The sequence below is a fragment of the Phyllostomus discolor genome, chromosome 7 (genome assembly GCF_004126475.2).
Source record: "Phyllostomus discolor isolate MPI-MPIP mPhyDis1 chromosome 7, mPhyDis1.pri.v3, whole genome shotgun sequence".
NCBI lineage: Eukaryota > Metazoa > Chordata > Mammalia > Chiroptera > Phyllostomidae > Phyllostomus > Phyllostomus discolor.
The window spans coordinates 77387783-77407596 of NC_040909.2; positions in this window are offsets into that span (position 1 = coordinate 77387783).

Below are 19814 nucleotides of genomic sequence, written 5' to 3' on the forward strand. Positions count from 1 at the left end.
TTGGGTTATATCAACATTGCCATAGATTGGGTAGTTCATCAACAACAGTAATGCATTTCTTACAGTAGTTGGGGCTGGAAATCCTACCTCAAGGCACCAGCAGATTTGGTGTCTGGTGAGAATCTGCTTCCCAGTTCATAGATGGCTACCCTGTCACTGTATACCCACATGGTAGAAGGGGAGAGAGCTCTCTGGGGTCTCTTTTATAAGGGCACTGATCCTAATGATGAGGGCTCCACTCTCATGACTTAATAACCACCCAAAGGCCCCACCTTCTAATGCCATTACATTGAGAATTAGGTTTCAACATAAGAATTTTGGGAGGACACACACATTCTGGCTATTCTCAGGTGGGGTTAACTGGGAAGGAACATGAGGAAATTTGGGGCAGAGTCATTAATTTGGTGGATAATTGCTTGGTTTATATATCTGTCAAAACTTATCAAACAGCACACTTATTTTATGTAAATTATACCTCAACAAAATTAATTTTTAAGGTTCTGAAAACGGTTTTGTGTGATACAGGAACATAATAATACAATAATCTGGCCATCAGGAATAATTCTTAAGAAGTTGAATAGGGCTATTTAATAAATGTCAGTCACAAACATGTTTTGGGAATTTAAGTGAAATACTTTTGCACTCTAATTTTAAAGTTTTTAAGAGGAAGTGGTAAGCCAAGGAACAACAATAGAGGACTAATAGGCACAGACAATGGGGGGGAATTAATTGTGGGAGTGGGAAGGTGGGGCAGGGGAGAGCAGGGGGGAAAAGGGCAGTGCAACTATAACTGCACAACAATTAAAAAAATTAAATGAAATAAATAATGAATAAACTGGACTTCAGAAAATGTGTAATCGCAGTTATATACCTGAAACTAATATAATATTGTATATCAACTGTAATTGAAAAATAAATTTTTAAAAAAGTCAAAAAATAAATTGTTTAATAAAGGGGAAATGGAACAGTAGTATTTACTGAGTATATACTACCTAGTGAATTATTGTCATATTTTCTCTCATCAATCTTTTTCCCACTTTACACATGAAAAATTTGAGATAGAGAGATGTTAAGAAAATTGACCCAAATCTCTATCTTTTAAAGTGACAGAGTTAGCAATGAAGCTAGATCTATCTGATTCCACAAACTGATTCTTTTTGAAACTGCATGAGGAATTTACTTATGGGGCCTTAGAGTCTTTATGAATGTTGTTAATACTATGAAGTGATGTTGTGGGTTCCTAGGATTTCTATGAGATACTTGAGTAGTAACCACAGTTTTAGAAATATTTAACATAGAGATTTCTTCCAAATTTTTGTAGCTTTTTTTCCTATTTGCCCAGAATTTCTGATTTATCCTAAATTCCAACATCAAATTTCGGTAAGTGGGATCCAAGAGATAACAGTTCACATAAATGAGTGAAAAGTCCAAATTATAAGATATTCTTGAAGAAATATAGCTTCATCACTTTTAGGCAGAGAGTGTAACTTGGACTCTCCTAATGAAGGCCACCTCATAGACATTCTGGGGTTGAACAGATTAGAATGATTTCCAATTAGCATACCAAAGCACTCTCCAAAGCCCTGTCAACTGAAGCTTCTGTTGCGGATTCATTTCATGTGAAATATACTAAAATGTCTTAGCAGTTTACATTGTTAACTTGATAAATATTTTCATGTTATACCTGATTTTTCTAGAAATTTTTTTGTGTGTGAATGAAAGGAATAAAATAAAGAAAATAAATAAACCTCTCTGAGAAATGTATCATAAATGTGAAATTAGGAAAAGCAGAAACAGAGAGGTTTAGCTGCAGGTAAAGTTATTAAGATATCTAAAATCTAGAGTGGTACCAAAGGGAAGGCATAAAAGTCCCTTGGAGTTGAAAGATAATTCTTATGTATCACAAGTTCCAAGGATCCCTCTTGTAAGAGAAAATATTTACAGTAGATGACAGAGGAAAGCCACTTTTTTAATTTCTTCAGCTGCTTGGAGCCAGAACCATGTACTCTGCTGTTCCCTGCCACTTTTGGAGGTCTTTGAGCCAAGCCCAAGCTGCATGCCTGTCCCAACAGTGGTGTTTTCTCTTCAAAGAACCATTGCTACAGCCTCTCAGTTCTGTGCAGGAATTGAAAAGCCTTTGAAATCGGTGCAGCCTCACTGCACAGCTAGTAATAAGCATTAGAGAAAAACATGCAGCTCATTTGTTTAAAAGTTCATTCACTTCAGTGTGATTTAGACAGATGTGAGGTGGGTTTTCCTTAGTGCTGTTCAGCCCCATGGCAAAGTAGAGCTGGGTCTCCTTTCAAAGAGTTTCTCTGTCCTGCCCATTGCTGAGCTTCTGCAATAATGGGGCTTTGAAAGGAAAAGAAAAAAAGAGAGAGAAAAAAAGAGAGATGACACCAGTGGGAGAGGCTGACAGCTCAGTCCAAACTCAAACAATTCTTCCAGTGTCCAGGACAGAGGTGCACATCAAGGTGGGCTGAGGTCTGGGTTCAGAACAGCCCAAAGAATTAATTTAAAAGAATTTCCCCATCCATTCCCTGTAAAGGCAGCAGCAGCAGCTCTGGTAAAATACTTCCCAGATCACAGGGCACTTAGCCATGTAGATTTTGCTGTATTCCCAGAGACAACTTGACTTTCTGGGAAACAAATCCGAGAAACAGTGGAATCTGAGGTGATTTCCTACCAGGCACAAATAACAAGACAAGTACAAACCATTGGTGTTTTCCATTGAATAGTGGTTCCGAATAATCAACACATGTAACTAGAGACCATTTCCTCCAGAACATTGTGCTCTTTGCAAAGAGGCATGTGTTCATTAGTCATGATGCATGCAAAATAAGTCATTCTGTGATGTGGAGTATTCATTGCAATCAGGATATGTTTTTGCTAACCTGTAAAGACATATTGATAGTGTTGAAGTATGATGCTAATTCCACAAGCAAATGGATCTATTGTTATGATCTTGCTGAAAGCTTAGAAATTGCTTTTATGTTTAAAACCTTATTTTGAGTGCTGCCAGTCTACAGATAATACAAACCTAGTTGTGAACGTGTGCCAGAAATTTGTCAAGTAAATCTGAGCAGGTCTATCATATGTGTTTGATATATTTAAAAGCACATGTCTAAGTCATCTTTTCAAACCACACTAAGTTTCTGGGCACACTTAGAGCAGCCATTCAATTTAGCTGCTTATAAGCTAAAATAAAACTTCAAAGACATCAAAAGGCCAATGAGAAATGGAGCCATTGGGAGATAATAATTTAATTACATGCCTATAATTAGGTAGCCATGTGATAAGCTGAGTGTGGCTAAGTCCAGTGAAAATTTAGTCATCCACTGAAATATTTTATCAATGGATAGAATTTGAACATATTTGAATATTGAATGAAACTGAATTGAGCTCACAGGATGATAAGGCTGTGAGTGTAGTGTAGAGAAAGTAGGCTTAGAGCTGTACAAACGTGAGTTACAATCCTGACCTGATTACCTCCTAGTAACATCACCTTGGCCAATAAGTAACTGGCTACAGGGTGGATTGCTGAGAAAGCAGACAATGAAACAGAGCCCTGAATTCAGGATATTTATGTAGCCGTACCCCTGGAACCAGCATTGCAGAAAAAAGGGGAAGGACACTGGAGTGAGCAGAAGGACAAGTTGAGTTGAGGTGCCTGTCTGACTGAAGCCCCAGATGCACACACTGAGTTCTGGAGTTCAAGTTGTTTCTCAGAGATGCCCAGGTGTTGATACTCTAGTGTTGATAAGTCATTTTGTGAAGCCCACTGAGGGAAGAGGTATAACCTTGGATGAGGAGCTCTCCGAAGATGAAAAGTCCTTAAGGGGCTCATCCTTGAGGGGTGCCTGCTGATAGAATTCCCAAGAATGGGGAATCTATGCAGTACCTGACACTGCCCACCAGAATAAAGGGTTTGAAGCCTCAGTTCCCTGTAAAATGGAGATAACCATACTTTCAACTCACAATGTTGTCTTATAAATGGTGCCAATTACTATAGATTTCAAAATGTATATCATTTTTTGAATAGTAGACTAAGAAATCATCCAACAGATGATTACATAAAATAACATTAAAGTAAAATTTTAGTTACTAAAAATATTGAAAATATACAATATGCATCAACTGAGTGGTAATTATTAATCTCTTTATTATGTATAAACATTACAAAAAATGAGCAGTAAATAACTAGCATCTCAGAAGATTGAAAGGGATTACTTTTACTAAAGATAATATGAAAAGTACAGCTAATTCCCAGATCTCAGCAGTTCATAAATGTAGGCTGGTGCTTAATCTGTAGTAGTATTATTTGATATCATTAAGGTAGCTTTTGTGATGCTGTCAAATATTATAGCATATACAGTGGTTATTGTGCCCATGCAGAACCATAGTTTCTTAACTTCTATAAAATCAAATATATACCACTTTCAGTATTCTGAAGCACTCCAATACTGCATGCTGCCTCCTCATATCCCAGATCAAGTCTTAATGAATTTTTCCACCATAGTTTAGTAATGCAAGAATATTGCTGTTCATAGGTATAAGAAACTAATGCTTTTAATAGTACTGTTACTTCATATACAACTCTGCCTGTTCATTTTTTGACTATCAATGACAACATTGCTATAGACTGAATGTTTTGTCCCCTCAAAATTCATATGTACAAACCTAATCCCCCATGTGATGATATTTAAAGATGAGGCCTTTGGGAGATCATTCTGTCACTTGTAGACCAATGTACTTATAAAAGTAACTCAAGAGAGCCCCTTTTCCCTCCTCCCTAGTAAGGACACAGTGATAAGAAACCCCACTACAAACCAGGAAGCAGGCTCTCACCAGACACTGAATTTGCCACAGCCTTGATCTTAGACTTCCCAGCTTCCAGAACATTGAGAAATACATCTCTTTTATTTATAAGATGTCCAATCTATGGCATTTGAAATAGCAGCTGGAGTAGACTAAGAAAAATACTGTGAAAGCAAACTATATATACTACATATTTTCTCTTACTGAGTTTTAATACTAAAGCAAAGCTTTTTTAAGACATGAATGTCTATAGAAAATATATTTCTAATGTGTTCCCTCAGTGTTTCAGCTATATAGTATTTTAAATTTTGTGGGAGTCTGAAATTTTTAAGTTGTGCTATAGATTCTGAGTAATTATCACTTAGATAAAAATACAAACAAACCATGTCACAAGAAGAATCCCATCCTTTAAAGATTTAGAGCAAAAGCTAGAGTTGTGCCTGATACATATAAACACACACATATATATATATATGCATATATGTGTATATATACATATATCCCTTAGAACTCCAATGGTTTGAAAAATATTGATTATTCGATGAAGAGAGTAATCTTAAGTATTCTCCTTTCTTTACCAAAGATGAATTTTAAAGTATTAATTTCAGCAATAATTTAAACCAAAACTATTACTGATAGGCATGACATATATTGTTTGTAGTCAAATTTGTCACAAGAGTCATCAAGTAGAACAAATTGTCAACAATGATAAAATTCTCATGTTTTCTTGTGGCTTTGCATGAAAGCAGGTATTTTGACTATTTTGTAATATGTAAAAAGCTGATCACTCTTTTGGATAATCATAGATGTTTAGATATATTCCACTGTTAGTATTTTCAGTTGCCTTACATGGAGTCTATGACATTATTTTATTTGACTAAACAATTTTATGCCTGAGTCAGAATACCATGAAACCATTTTTTAGCTATGTCATTATTAAGTCTACATTATAATGATCAAAAGTAATTACTATTATAAAGATACATATGTCTTGAATATTAAAGTTTACAAATAAAGAACATCTTGGGTGGAAGGGAGATGATTTATCTGCAATACAGAACAGGAGGAAACACAGATGATCTTAATAGGGGTGAAAAGATGCTGAGAAAGCACACATTGAAAACAAAGGGGAATGAAAACAGTGTGATCATGAGAGTGTGATGGGTTGGCTGGGGCCAGCAATTTGATTCCACAAACTTGTTTGTGGTGTCTTCTCTGAGCCAGATGCTGCCAAAAATAAGAAGTGCAATAGACAGACAGTAGAATTAGAGCACTAGAATGATAGATACAGGAATTTTAACTTGGAGAGTATCTCATTCTCTATAGGATGACAGACAAGAGGCTAAGAAAGTTTAGTGATGTTTCTAATGTAACAAAGTTACTTAGCAGATTCAGGACCAAAATTCCATTCTCCTAATATTTAATTTTATATTTTTTTTTCTCCATTCTGGTTTCTACTTCTATGGATTATTCTAAAAGTTAAATGTAACATTTTCCTTTATTGTTCTTGCTAAGATGTATTTAAAGAGTCTTTCTTAGAGTACGCTCATATCAACTTACTCAAATCCTAGTTCAGCCAACCATACTAAAATCAGATTCAAAAAATAGTGAGCATGCCTTTGTGTCAAAAAATATTTGAGAATATTATAGAACCACATGCAAAAGAGTATCTGTAGGAATAGGGTTAGAATACCAGATCAATGGAATTATTTTAAAATTAAAATTTTATCCCTGGCTGGTGTAGCTCAGTGGACTGAGTGCAGGCTGTGAACCAAAGTGTCGCAGATTCGATTCCCAGTCAGGGTACATGCCTGGGTTGCAGGCCATGACCCCCAGCAACCGCACATTGATGTTTCTCTCTCTTTCTCTCTCTCTCTCTCCCTCCCTTCCCTCTCTAAAAAAATAAATAAATAAAATCCTTAAAATTAAAATTTTATTATTCAGGAACATTGAGGCCAACAGATCAGGAGATGGCTGGCATTAAAAAGACAGCATATACTTTGCAGTTTCCAAGAGAAAGAGGCATCCCAGGAGGCAGGATGAGGGGAAAAGGTGAGCACGAGACTTGATTGTGGTTTCTGGGGAAATGAAGTGGTGATAAGGCTTATGATTAGCTATTTTAAATAATTTTAGCAGGTTTTTGGGTGCAAGTTTTGTCTAGTTGTCCAGTGCCTGGTTCTAATGTGATTAGGGCTGGGAAAGAGTCCAAAATATAGAGCCCAATATATTAGGTGGGGCACTGGGCTCTGGATTGTGTGATTTGCATGGGAAAGTTATACTCCCAGGAGAGTTACTTACCATCTCTAGGAATTGATTATCTTTTGGAGAGGCAGCCACTTCAGAGAGAAAAAACATCTGGATCAGAAACACATGGTAAATAGAGGAACAGAATAGAAATCTAGAAACAGACCCTGAATACCTAAAAAGTTACTATAGGGTTAAGAGAAGATTTAAAGTTGGCATGAGCAAGGCTTTGAAAAAATGTAGGACTTACATTTACATGTACATCTGTATTTGCAAGTAGTATTCTAGTAATTAATAAGAAAAGATAAAACCAGATACTAATCTTATTTATACCTTACATGAAAATAAATTATAGAGGATATTTTCTAATAAATTTTAATTTGTATTAGAAAAACACAGTAGAATACTCTTTAAAACAGTGGGTTGAAGAATAGACATATTTTATAAAATATAAAATATGTATATTTTAGAGAGTATGACATCATTTTAGGTATTGATATTAATTTCCACAATAACCAGTATACATTTACAATTAAAATAGGGACTGTCATTTTAAACAAAAATAAGAGCTATAAAAGGGGTGGGGGAGGTGGGGATTGGTTGAAAGAAGGTGAAAGGATTAGTCAAACAACATATGTGTATATATGTTCTTTGGCGTGGGGATGGACAATGGTGTTGGGATTGACTGTGGGAGTGGGGAGAGAGGCTGGCTTGAAGAAGACAATGGGGGAAAATTGGGAAGACTGAAATAGCATGAACAATATAATATTTAATTTTTTAAAAAATTATCAATTATAAAAAGCAGAAAACTTCTAAGATTTCCTTTCCCTATAAAATCAATATTTTGCTGATATTGACAGATGATTATGGATTGCTAATAATCAATTGCCAATGTTTCTAATATGTGTGTTATTCAGAACGAACTTTAATCTAGATAATTAGTATTTTTAAATTATTTATTTTATATTTGTAGTTATAGCACAGAACTTTAACATATACCTCATATCTTATATCTTTTGTCACATGAAATAAAACAGATTCCAATAGACAACACCAACCTCTTAAGTAAACTATGTAAGCGTGACCCCCAGTCACTGTCTAATATGTTCAGTTATTCTCGTACTTAGTCATGTAGACTCTGTAACATCTACATTGGTAGTAGACTGTTCTATGTGGCGTGGGCCCACCTCCCACTTGGAGATGCACAGGACCAACACCCACAGATAGGTTCTCCTGTGGGGAATCAGGCCTACAATGTACCTAGGCCGCTATGAGTCTTGCTTTTTGCTAAAACTCCCTCACCCTCAATTGAGGACATTTACTGCAAAGCAACTTCCTAAAAACCATGCTAAACCTTCCAAGGATGAGTGTAACCAGTCCAACTACTTTTGCCTTTTCATTTGCAAATATCCCTCTTCTGTGATGTCATTAGCAGCATTGGCTCCTTTGCATTATGTAAAAGGTAACCACCTAAAGCGAATCTGTGCATAGTAAATGAGGACCATCATGTAATGGGCGGAGAAACCCAAAAAAGGCCTGGGATGGCGGAGGCTGTGGCTTTTGTTCCCTTTGAGAGAAAAGTCACGCTGTCCCTTTTCCTAGTCTGTGTGAATGTCTCATTTCATCCATAATGATGCGGACATTGTGGGCCGGTGTCTGCATCACTTTAAAACCATAATGATTATGGGAAGTCTTCAGATACTCTTTCTCTGGATCAGGATCAGTTCTTACTAAAGAAATCTGTATTTGGCCTAGATGAAATGACAAGGGAGAATTTCTCCAAGTAGTAGCAAAATGAATATTCATGACAATTCTTTATAAGATCAAATACATTATCATTTTAATCTAGAAGGAAATGTGATGGTCTACAAAATTTAGACAAGAAAAATTTTGAAAATGTTTTCTGGAATGTGCTCTTATCAAATAGAACTGATTTTCAACTACTCTAGGATCAAGAGTTATCTTGTCCTGATTACACCATTAACTCAATATCACTCTAACTTTTACTGACACAACTGTATAGCCTAGAGTGTTTAGATGCAGAGGGGTAAAAATATACTAACAGGTCCAATTCTCGGAGATTTTCACATAGTAGATATTCTCTCAAGCATTCAGTTGTGATATAAAATCCCCACATTTCTGAATTTGTTGCTGGGACATTAAAGAATTCTCTATCATCCTAACAGGAATTACAATATCTGAATAGCTCTCTGTAGCTTCTGGTATAGAAAAGGTCATAGACATTTGGTAATAGGTCATCACTGTCATTCCATTAACATTATTTTCATAGGAATCTGCTCCCACATTCCTTGGCATTTTCCTGTGCATTTTAAGGTGTCAGATTTAGTTCCATAGAAGTACACCAAAGTTGTACTATGATAAACCCTGTATGAAAGCATCTGTTATAAAAGTTGTCAGAAATTTATCATCATTAACCTGTGTATTACATTAATGTAGTCTATTAAAGAGTTTAATACTTTCACTGATGGTACTTATTTTAGATTAAAGGAACATATTAAAAGACCTTAACATTTATTTTTTAAGCAATAAACATAGCAGATTTCTCTTCAGAATATCATACCTTAATTTTGGTAGTAAAATGGTAGTATCTTTTGTGTTTAATTATTTTTAATTTTCTTGAAGTATTTCACATCAGAAACTATAGGAAAATTCTGAAACACCATTAATTAAGAAATTGGCTTTCAAAATAAGCTGTTTTTTTTTAAAAAAAAATTATACCTTTTTCATTCCATGTGATGATTCTCATTAACTCACAAGTAGTACTGAACAGCTATTTTATAAAATTCAGTATCTCAATAGCAGTTAGGGCAGATTGCACCCTAAATAGAATCAATTCAAGGTATTAATTTAGGAGCAACACCTTTGCTTCAGAATAAAGTAGATGAGGAAATACCTGGCTGCCCAAGAAGATTCCATATGCTACTAAATATGCAAAGATAGAGTAGGAAAATTTGCATTTGGATCTGTAGGCAGTGAAAATTCTGTAACATTTAGTACTAATGAAGAACATCAGATCAGGTCAAGTTAATTAGCACTTATCCTTCCTCTTTCACAGAACCCTACTTTCAGGCTTCATTCAACATTAAATCTAAGTGTGTACATTTCAGAATGCAAGTGGAGCCTGAATGATCCATCCATGGGAAAAATTGGCAGTTAAATGCAAGCTTTTCACCTTCATTTGTCACCACCATCAATGAGTTCACTTTACAATGGCACCAGCTTTTTTTCCTATTTAAAAAGATATTTCCTCATTTTAAACATAAATTATATATGTGATAATATTTAATTCATAAAATATTAATATATTAAAGTACCAACCAATTAAATGGAATACATGGTCTTTTAATTTTCTTATCTTCCTCAAATAATTTTAAATTATTATGAATGTAAAACAGTATTTTTAAGATCACAGTACATATAATTATTTAAGTTGTAGTATTGTGTTTTATTTTTATAGATTTAAAATATCCTTTGTGGTTTTGAGCATATTTTGCATTTTCTAAAAGGAGAAGATTATTTCCATTCGAGTGTTGTGGGTTGGAGCCAAAAATGTTTTGTGTACTCAAATATTTTTCTATTTCCAAACAATTTTATGCCTATTTGAATCAATGAAAGAAATGTTTTTATAGACAAAATTTTTGTTGTTTGAATCACATGTAATATTATTATCTCCAGAGCTTCCTGTACTTTTATACATACAAGTAACTCAGATTCCTGGAAACTCAACCAAGATTAGGCTGTAATAAGTAGGTGGTTTAATTAATCAATTACTTGATTTATTCATTCTTTAAATACTGCCCAGTACCTCTGTTCACTATACAATGTAAGAAATCATCTTCTTTGCAACATGTAAGTGAAATTAAAATATTAGCTTTTGAAAATTTTATGATTTATCTTTCAGTTATATTCTTTTGGGGGGATTCCTTTCTCAATTCCTTTACTTTCTAGATGTACACCTTTGGATGAGTGAATAAACTTACTAAACCTCAGTTTTCTTACAGATGAGATAATGAATATGAAAGTGCCACTAAATTTTAAAACTAAACATAGATGTGTTATTGTTATTATCATTATTAGATTATTATACCCAATCAAATATATCAGAATTATTACTATTATCATTATTAATATCACCATGATATGCCCCCAAATTTTGTAAATTTTAATGAAAAATAATGCCTGGTAAGTATTTGGAGAAAAGAGGAGTGGCAGGACAGTATACACAATTTATTGTTGTAGGGATTAGTTTCTCCAAGGCATGGTACTGTGCTGTTAATTTCTACAATAAAAACATTGATACAATGTACACACTACTTTAAAGCAAAGAGAAGTATAATTTACCTTTTGCTATTTAAGCAGCTTATTTAATATTATTCATGTTTCATGTTCAATAGCCTCCTCAACAATGACAATATATTTTTCCTCTGGGGATGGCCTTATATCAGCACACTTTACAGAGCTAATGTCGCCAATGGAAATGGGGTCTTTGTGGTGCTGAAAGAAAAGCATTTCAGGGAGCACATGTGGGAGGATGAGGTATGGTGGTAAGATTCACTGAATCTGGAGGAAACACAAAGGACTTTCTTGTGTTTAGCTTTGTCCTTCTGTGCAAGAAGTCCAACCTTGTCTTCATCAAGACCAGAGAAAAGGCCAAGGTTCAGAAATTCTGTGCCACTGGTCAGTTCATGTCAAAGCTTAGTCTAGTTCAGCCTTTGTTCCTGTCAAGGTAGCACTCTCTATTTCCGGCTGTGCTTTGGGTGGTATGGCATTATTGTATCCAAGCTTGGGCTTGGAACCCATGCATCTGCTAGGCCTGCATGACTGCTATGAAGAGAGAATGCATGAAAGAAGTGGGCAGGTGAGTGTTATTGAGAGAGAGGGAGAGGGGGAAGGAGAAAGGAGGGAGAGAGAGAGAGAGAGAGAGAGAGAAAGAGCACGCTTGCCTTTGTGAAGTTTGGATTATATTTTCTTGGGCTTGGGGTGGACCAGGTACTCTTTTGAACTCACTAATCAATTCCCCAATCCTTTTTTGTCTGGTGTTGTGCCTTCCCCCACCTAATCTGCTTCCTAGATATTCCAGGGTTCTGTGTCCCTTATCCAGTCTGCTTCTTTTCCCAGGTTACACACTTCCCTCTTATAGTTGCCATTTTAACTCCTATTGCACAGGCACTCAGCAGAGTAATTTCTCCTTTATTTGTTTTTATTTCTTCCTCAGTAATCCTAGCTAATGACCTGTAACAATCTTTTCTGCCACTTTGCGTCTCCTTTCCTTTATTAATATCTAGCTACTTATGCTAACACTAAGGACAATATTGAACATAATTGAAGGATTTGGATTATCAAAAATGAATTCAGAACTATTGGCCTCCTGTTGTTAAGAATGCCAAATGACATACTGAAAGTCTAGAAGACAGCTATACTGTGGGTTTAAGGAAGGATTTCAGGTTTCTTTTCATTTTTTGAAAAATACAACTTTTAATTAATTAAATCCATTAATATGCTTTGGTACTTCACTTTTTTAATGTAAAAAGTTAATTTTTTAACCAGAAAATGTCACTTAAACATCTTGTATTGTTGAATTAGGTAAATTGAAATAATCTGTTCTAAACCCACTTTAAAATATGTGTTATTGTCTAGGCCAGGGCATTTTCCCCTCATTATCACCTCATAAAACAACTACTAGAGGAGAGGAGACTTCTTACACTAATGCAGTTGTAATGAAGTGAAAGTTTTCTGGTTTGCTTTGGATTCTTCCTCATACAATTTTGCAACCCAAGCCAGAACATACCTTGGCTCATGTACTAATGCATTTTTTCTTCCCCCCAAATTAGAGGCTAGAGACTGGAGAGCTTAAATAAAAATAAGGAATTCTTAAACAATTTGTGGTTAGTCATTTACTACAAAAATCACAAAAATTGCCAAGTTTCACAAAATCTTCCTAATACTGAGGGCTTTTAACAAGTTTAATATAAACATTTCAGAGGGTACTAATGGAAGCTCCATTACCATCAGAGAATAGTAGAGTCTCAAAAACAGAATAACTAATTGTGGCCTCAAATATATGTAAAAATTTGTGAAGTTTTAAGGACTAGGAATTACTGAAGAGAAAGAATTGATATTTGTGTTGTAAAACAACATCTATATTATTCTAAAGTATACTAATTAAAAGCATTCCTGGATTAAATCCCACTATAGAATTCTAAGAAGCAATAATGAAAATTTAATTGACACTATTCTACAATTTTACATCAATACCTCAGTCTAAAAAGTCATATGAAATAATCATAGGCTCTCTCAGATATTTGGAAAGAGAAGGAGACCACTTTTAAGAAGTCATGTTTCTCTACTTCACACACCAGGCAATGTGTGTAGTACGGATTTTATAAACATGTCCTTTCACTAATCATGGAAAAATTCTGGTTTCTTAATAACGACCACATTATGAGCTGCTGAAGTCTTTCTCAAAAGACCACACAACTGCACATTGATGTAGAATATAAACTATGATTTTTAGAGTTATTCCACAAAACAACTTGTACAATAGTGAATATACATACTTTTCTAATTTGTGAAATTTAAAGACAAGTCTGGCCATCCAAAATTAGGAAGCAGTTTATTTTTTATGTTATCATTTGCATATTAATATTTGGGAAAGAAATGGAAAAAGCAAAATAAAACAATAGCTAAGAAAGATGGGATGTTAAACTTCATCTATTTTTGCTTTCTTTGGGGAAAATACTATAAATTCATTTTCTTTTTGTCTTCATTAGTAAATTCTACTTTTCTTTGAAGATCTGTTATAGCTCTAAATAAGCCTTAATGAGCTTTAGTAAGTCTATTTTCCTTCAATGAAGAATATTTTATTTATTGAATTAAGTGTGAATTAAGGTGATTTAAATATTTTGTTAAAACTTCCAAGGACTATATATATTTCTAGATATTGCCCTATTAAAAATTATTGCATATATGTAAAATTTAAAATAATTTCTAAATAAATTGCAGGCTTAATGTTAGATTAGAATATTCTACCTAACTTGGAAGGAATAAAAGAGAATATAAGGCATTCTTGCCTCTGGCAATATAAAGCTTTAGAAAGGAAAGCACATTGTAAATTAATAAAATTGTTCACAAACTCTACTGAAAGTTTTTTGTTACATAATATTTGTAAGTGTTAGAGAATCTGAATGTTGTGGGAAAAGGCACCTGTCAAAGATCGGGAACCTGGCCATGCATTTAAATATATTCAATTGTTTTTGAATGGCTAGCTATGGCAGTCTGCTGGAGAGCTAAAAGATATAAAACATATTATTAAATATGGAAAATAGTCATTTTGTTGCAAATATGTTTGAGTATTGGTAATTTTTTTTGGTTTACCCTTATGTCTACACTTGAAAACAACACTGCATAGGATATATCTCTTTATTAGGTAAAATAAAAACCAGAAAGAGAAAAGTTTTGAATACATTTCAATTTGTGCTAAAAGCTAACAGTGAAAAGTCTCAGGGGGGATTAACTCCATTATGACAACATATTTAAGAAAGAGGAAGGTACAAAGCAGTGGTTATTTATGAATCCAGTTGTGTGGAGAATGTTCATGCACTTTATTTTGTCAGTGGGAGCAAACCTTTACAAAATAATTATGAGCTAATCCCTACAATTTTATGGAGTGATTGTTTTCATGATTTTCACTTAACCATTCATTTATTCTTTTATTCACTTAACAAATATTTACTGAGGTTCCACTGTGTACCAGGAACAGTAAGAGATACTAAAGATAAGCTTGGAAAAAAAGACAATTTTTATCATATTCTAAGTGATAACTCAAGTAAGGAAATATAAATATAACAAGGGGGCATGTATAAGATATTAAACTCTTTATTCTTCCTTCCTTCTTTCTTCAAATGTTAGTAAGCTCAAAACCCTTCCACTTCAAAAAAAAAAAAAAAAGAAACTGATCAATCTTATTCATGATTCTGGTTGAATTTTTTACTTTCTCTCTTTGCCCAAATTATCTTACTTATTTGCTTTGGCTATTTTATCATTTTGGAATGAGGGAGAATGAGGGAGAATGAGGCTGGAAATAGCCCTTTTAATAGAAGTTATTGTGCTATGAGAATCAGTTGGTTTTCTACTGAAAAACACACAAAAAAACCCTGCCATCTTGAATAATAGCCATATAGAGGAAGAAAAATACAAAGCTTGAAGTCAATGAACCTGAATCACAGTTTTGAAATGTTGCAAAACATGCATCCTTTGTGGGGACAGCAATAGTCAGAATTGTTACCATGACAAGATGTGGCTACCACGTGGTAGGCCCTCAGTAAATGTTGGTTGAATCTGTGACTTGTCCATTTAGTTATGGGAGGCCCTTGACATCTTTTCTTATTAGAATCTCTACTTGGTGGTCCTATCCTCTTATTTAAATTATGATCCACATCTCTATTTCACTTGCTAAATTTTTTTCCAGACATACAATAAACAGTACTCTTAAATGTTCTGTGAAATTACTCATTTCAAGGTGATTTAAATGCTTAAATCACATTAGGATCTATGACAAATGTGTATTACATAGATGTCTTGGATTGTACCAGCCATGACTTCCCCATGGCCCCAAAGTTAACACCTTCTCTCTTTAGGAAACCAGACCAGACTGATTCATTACCTCTTAATCTCAGTCTTCATTCCAGATTTCTTGGAAAACCCACTTACCTTAAGCCTAGTTAGAATACCAATGACCTGATTGAATGATAAAGGAAATAAACAATGCCAATCTATAGGAATTTTTGATGAATATGTATGCTAACAATTAGTAGACAATAGAGAACAGTAACAATAAGTTACTGTTCTCCTGTTATTAGTATCTCTGTCATCGCCACAGTTATTTTATCATTGCCTGGATCTAGGACCAAATACTATAGTAAACTCTTTGTTGTTTACTGATATAGTCCCTCAGATAATTTTGTGCTTGCAGGACTAAGATGTAAACCATGAACTCAAAAAAGTAGTACACCTTTAATTCAGTATATAAGAGGGTAAACACCAAATTCCATAGAAACAGAGAGCAATTAATTTTTGTGTTGATAAAGGAGAGAAACTTTAGATATAAGGTACATTTCAGAGGCATTTAATAAATGGTACTCAGAAGGGTCTGGGGAACCACTGCCCTGTAAAGGGCTAGAGCACTGAGTAAATATTTTTGTACCTTGGCAGAAAAACTAATCACTCACCTTTCTGCCAGGAGCTGACACCAACAACACCTTTCATCCCTGTTTTATAAGGTCTGTATTGAAAGTCCAAGCCTCCCCTTGAAATCAGATCTGAACATCAGCTTCTCAGCCTCCTAAAATCTTCTATAGTCAATTAAGTTTTCCATATTTTTAAGTTTCACCTTGGCCACTGCCATGATTTAACTGAAACAAGATGTTTCTTTTTCTCTCTCTTTTTTTATTGTTGTTCAAGTACAATTGTCTACATTTTCTCCCCACCACTCCCCCCAACCCTAGCCATCCCTACCTCCCTCCTCTGATCCCACTCCCCCTTGGTTTTGTCCATGTATCCTTTATAGTTGTCCCTGAAAACCCTTCCCCCTTCCCCCCATTATACTTTCCCACCTCCCCTCTGGTTATGGTCAGTTTATTCTTAATTTCAATATCTCTAGTTATATTTTGCTTGCCTGTTTGTTTTGTTGTTTAAGATCACCGCTTTTCAAATGGAAGCAACTTTTTTCTGCTATAGCATGGATACCTCATGTCCTATCCCTAAAGTTACTTGAATGTCCTTATTCTCCCTCCAAAAACACCTTTGACTTTCACTCCCATTCCCTCCACATGACACATTCTCATTGCTCCCTGCTCCTTGTTAGTGACTCACTGTCATTTATCAATAACGTATGTATGTATGTACTTATTTATTTATTATATTTTAATGCATTTTTATTGTATTTTCCTTTACTTTTTTATCCCCCTTATACCCTCTCTCACTTCCACTCCCCCCTCACAAGTATCATACTGTTATCTGTGTCCATGAGATCTTCATTTTTGCTCAATACCTCTACCCCATAACTGCCCCTGAACTTTCTCCAGAGCTATTGGCCTGCTTTCTATGTCTGTCTGTATTTTGCTTGTTAGTTCAGTATGCTAAGTGAGGTAAGCCAGTCAAAGAAAGACAAATACCATATGATTTCATGCACATGTGCAATCTAATGAACAAACTGAACTACCAAAAACTCTTGGTTCAAAATCTTTGGGCAGCTCTCCTGCCAATCTTCTGGTCACTCATTCACTGTCCATATGAAAAACTGACTAGTAAAAGCTAAAAATTATTGTGAATAGTCACATGGCATACATGAGTCCTGAATACTGGAGGTGATTCTCTATAAAGACATAAAGTTGAATGCAAATAACCAAAATTCAATTTACTATGTCATGTTAGAATGCCATGCCAAAAACCTCAATGTTACATTAGTATACAAGTAGTTCCACCTCTCTGCATGACTTCTGATCATGCATGTCATTTGCTTTCTCCCTTACATTGCCTATTTTTCAACTCATCCTCCAAAGAGTATGTTCCTGGCCCTGCTTATGTATTTATCTTATTGGTTCAGAGTGTTTGAGCCATTTCCTTCATGATACTGGGTCATGCCTGCACAGGCTCCTTATTATTAGGACATTAACCAAATCAGTGTGCCTATTAAGAGCATTTAAAAGCCAACATATTGGAAAGCCTTGTTGGAAAAAATATATATACATACTAAGTTGTAGAAACTTCCCTTTTATCCTGCTTTTGTGGATGCTTTGTAAAGAAAGAAATTTTGGACTTTCATTAAGATGAATGGTTCCTGGCAAGGGTTAAAGACTCCCAGCAGGGGTTTCTATTTTGTGTATTTTAATTATGGTGACACTTAAATTATGATGAATTCTGATCTCAGATTCTTTTCCATTCCAATTACTTTCATTATCTGTGAAGACTTCAAAATATATATGAAAGACACATCTGAATGCTAATGTGCACCTTTTCATCCAATAACCTTTACCTCCATCCTACCCTCACTTTCCATAGAAAAAAACCCTTAGACTAACACTACTAGTTTCTAATATCTCTGATGCTAACCTCCTGCTCTCCAATCAATATCTTTGTAATTTCTTTTTTGGAAGAGTTTCTTCCATAGAATTATTTTATCCTTATGAAACTTCCATTTACTCCATCATATTCTCTAACCCCTCAATGTATTTTATTCTTTTTTTTTAAAGAATTCTTTTTTTAATATATATATATATATATATTCTTAAGATTTTATTTTATTTATTTTAGAGAGGGAAGGGAGGCAGATAGATAGAGAGAGAGAGAGAGAGAGAGAGAGAGAGAGAGAGATCAATGTGCGGTTGCTGGGGGTTCTGGCCTGCAACCCAGGAATGTCCCCTGGCTGGGAATCGAACCTGGGACACTTTGGTTCCCAGCCCGCGCTCAATCCACTGAGCTATGCCAGCCAGGGCTGTATTTTATTCTTTATTTTTTCATTTTCTCCAGTTCCAGTTGGTCAAACTTTATATATCTGAGTAGATACCTTTAAGTCCTTTTTCAATCTACATTGAAAATGTAGATGTGAATTAACCTCAACACTTTTTCTTTATTACTCAAATCCTCATAGTGCATAATCACCATTATTTTTGCTGTTTTTTTCTCCAAAACACAGAAAGAAAAGACCACTCATTTTAAGACAAGTCCCTCTATTTGTGATAATTTATACCATGCAATTCTCTAGAATACTTCAACAATGATCTTCCCTGTCTGTCGTACATATATGTATATATTTACTCTATCCAAGTCTTTTTCATCAATCTTCAAGTATTCCAACTTTTCCTTTTGCTAATGCTTTCTATTCCATGATTCCTTCTCAATATTGATGTGGTCACCGGCTCATGGTGTCCACCACATTGGTGATGAGACACGAGACATTCACATGGACTACCAAGTCTGGTGGAGGAAAAGGGAAAGCAAGGCTTTTCTCTCAAGGGGAGTAAAAGCCGTAGCCCTTGCTGTGACTGGCCTTTTTTGGGTTTCTTGGCACATTACATGATAGTCCTTATTTACTATGCACGGGTCGGCTTTAGGTGGTTACCTTTTACAGAGAACAAAGTTGCTGATGTGGCTAATCACATCACAGAGGAAGGATATTTGCAAATGAAAAGGCAAAAATAGCTGAACCCGTTATACTCATCCTTGGAAAGTTTAGCATGGATTTTAGGAAGTTGCTTTGCAGTAAATGTCCTCAATTCAGGGTGAGGGAGTTTCAGCAAGAGCAAGACTCAAAGTGGCCTAGGCAGATTGCAGGCCTGATTCCCCACAGGAGGACCTATCCATGGCATGGATCCTGTGCATCTACGAGTGGAAGCTGGGCCCACGCCACACAGAATGGTCTCCTACAAATCTAATGCCTTAGTTTTCTGAATTTTTTATCAACATCATTTGACATGGTTGCCATTCAGTGACTCCTCTCACTTGCCTTCTGCAAATATGCACTCTCTTGATGTTCTTCCTAACTCTAAAATCTTGTTCTGTCATTCTGCCTAATTTTGCAGAATAGAATCAACTATTCTGTCTCCTTACTTGAGTTTGGTGATTCCAAGCACTTGCCATTATTTCAACTTTCACTTCTATGCAAAAGACTGTAAAAACATTGTCTCTAAGGCATCTTGTTCCACAGTACTAGGACCTGTATTTTCAGCACATTC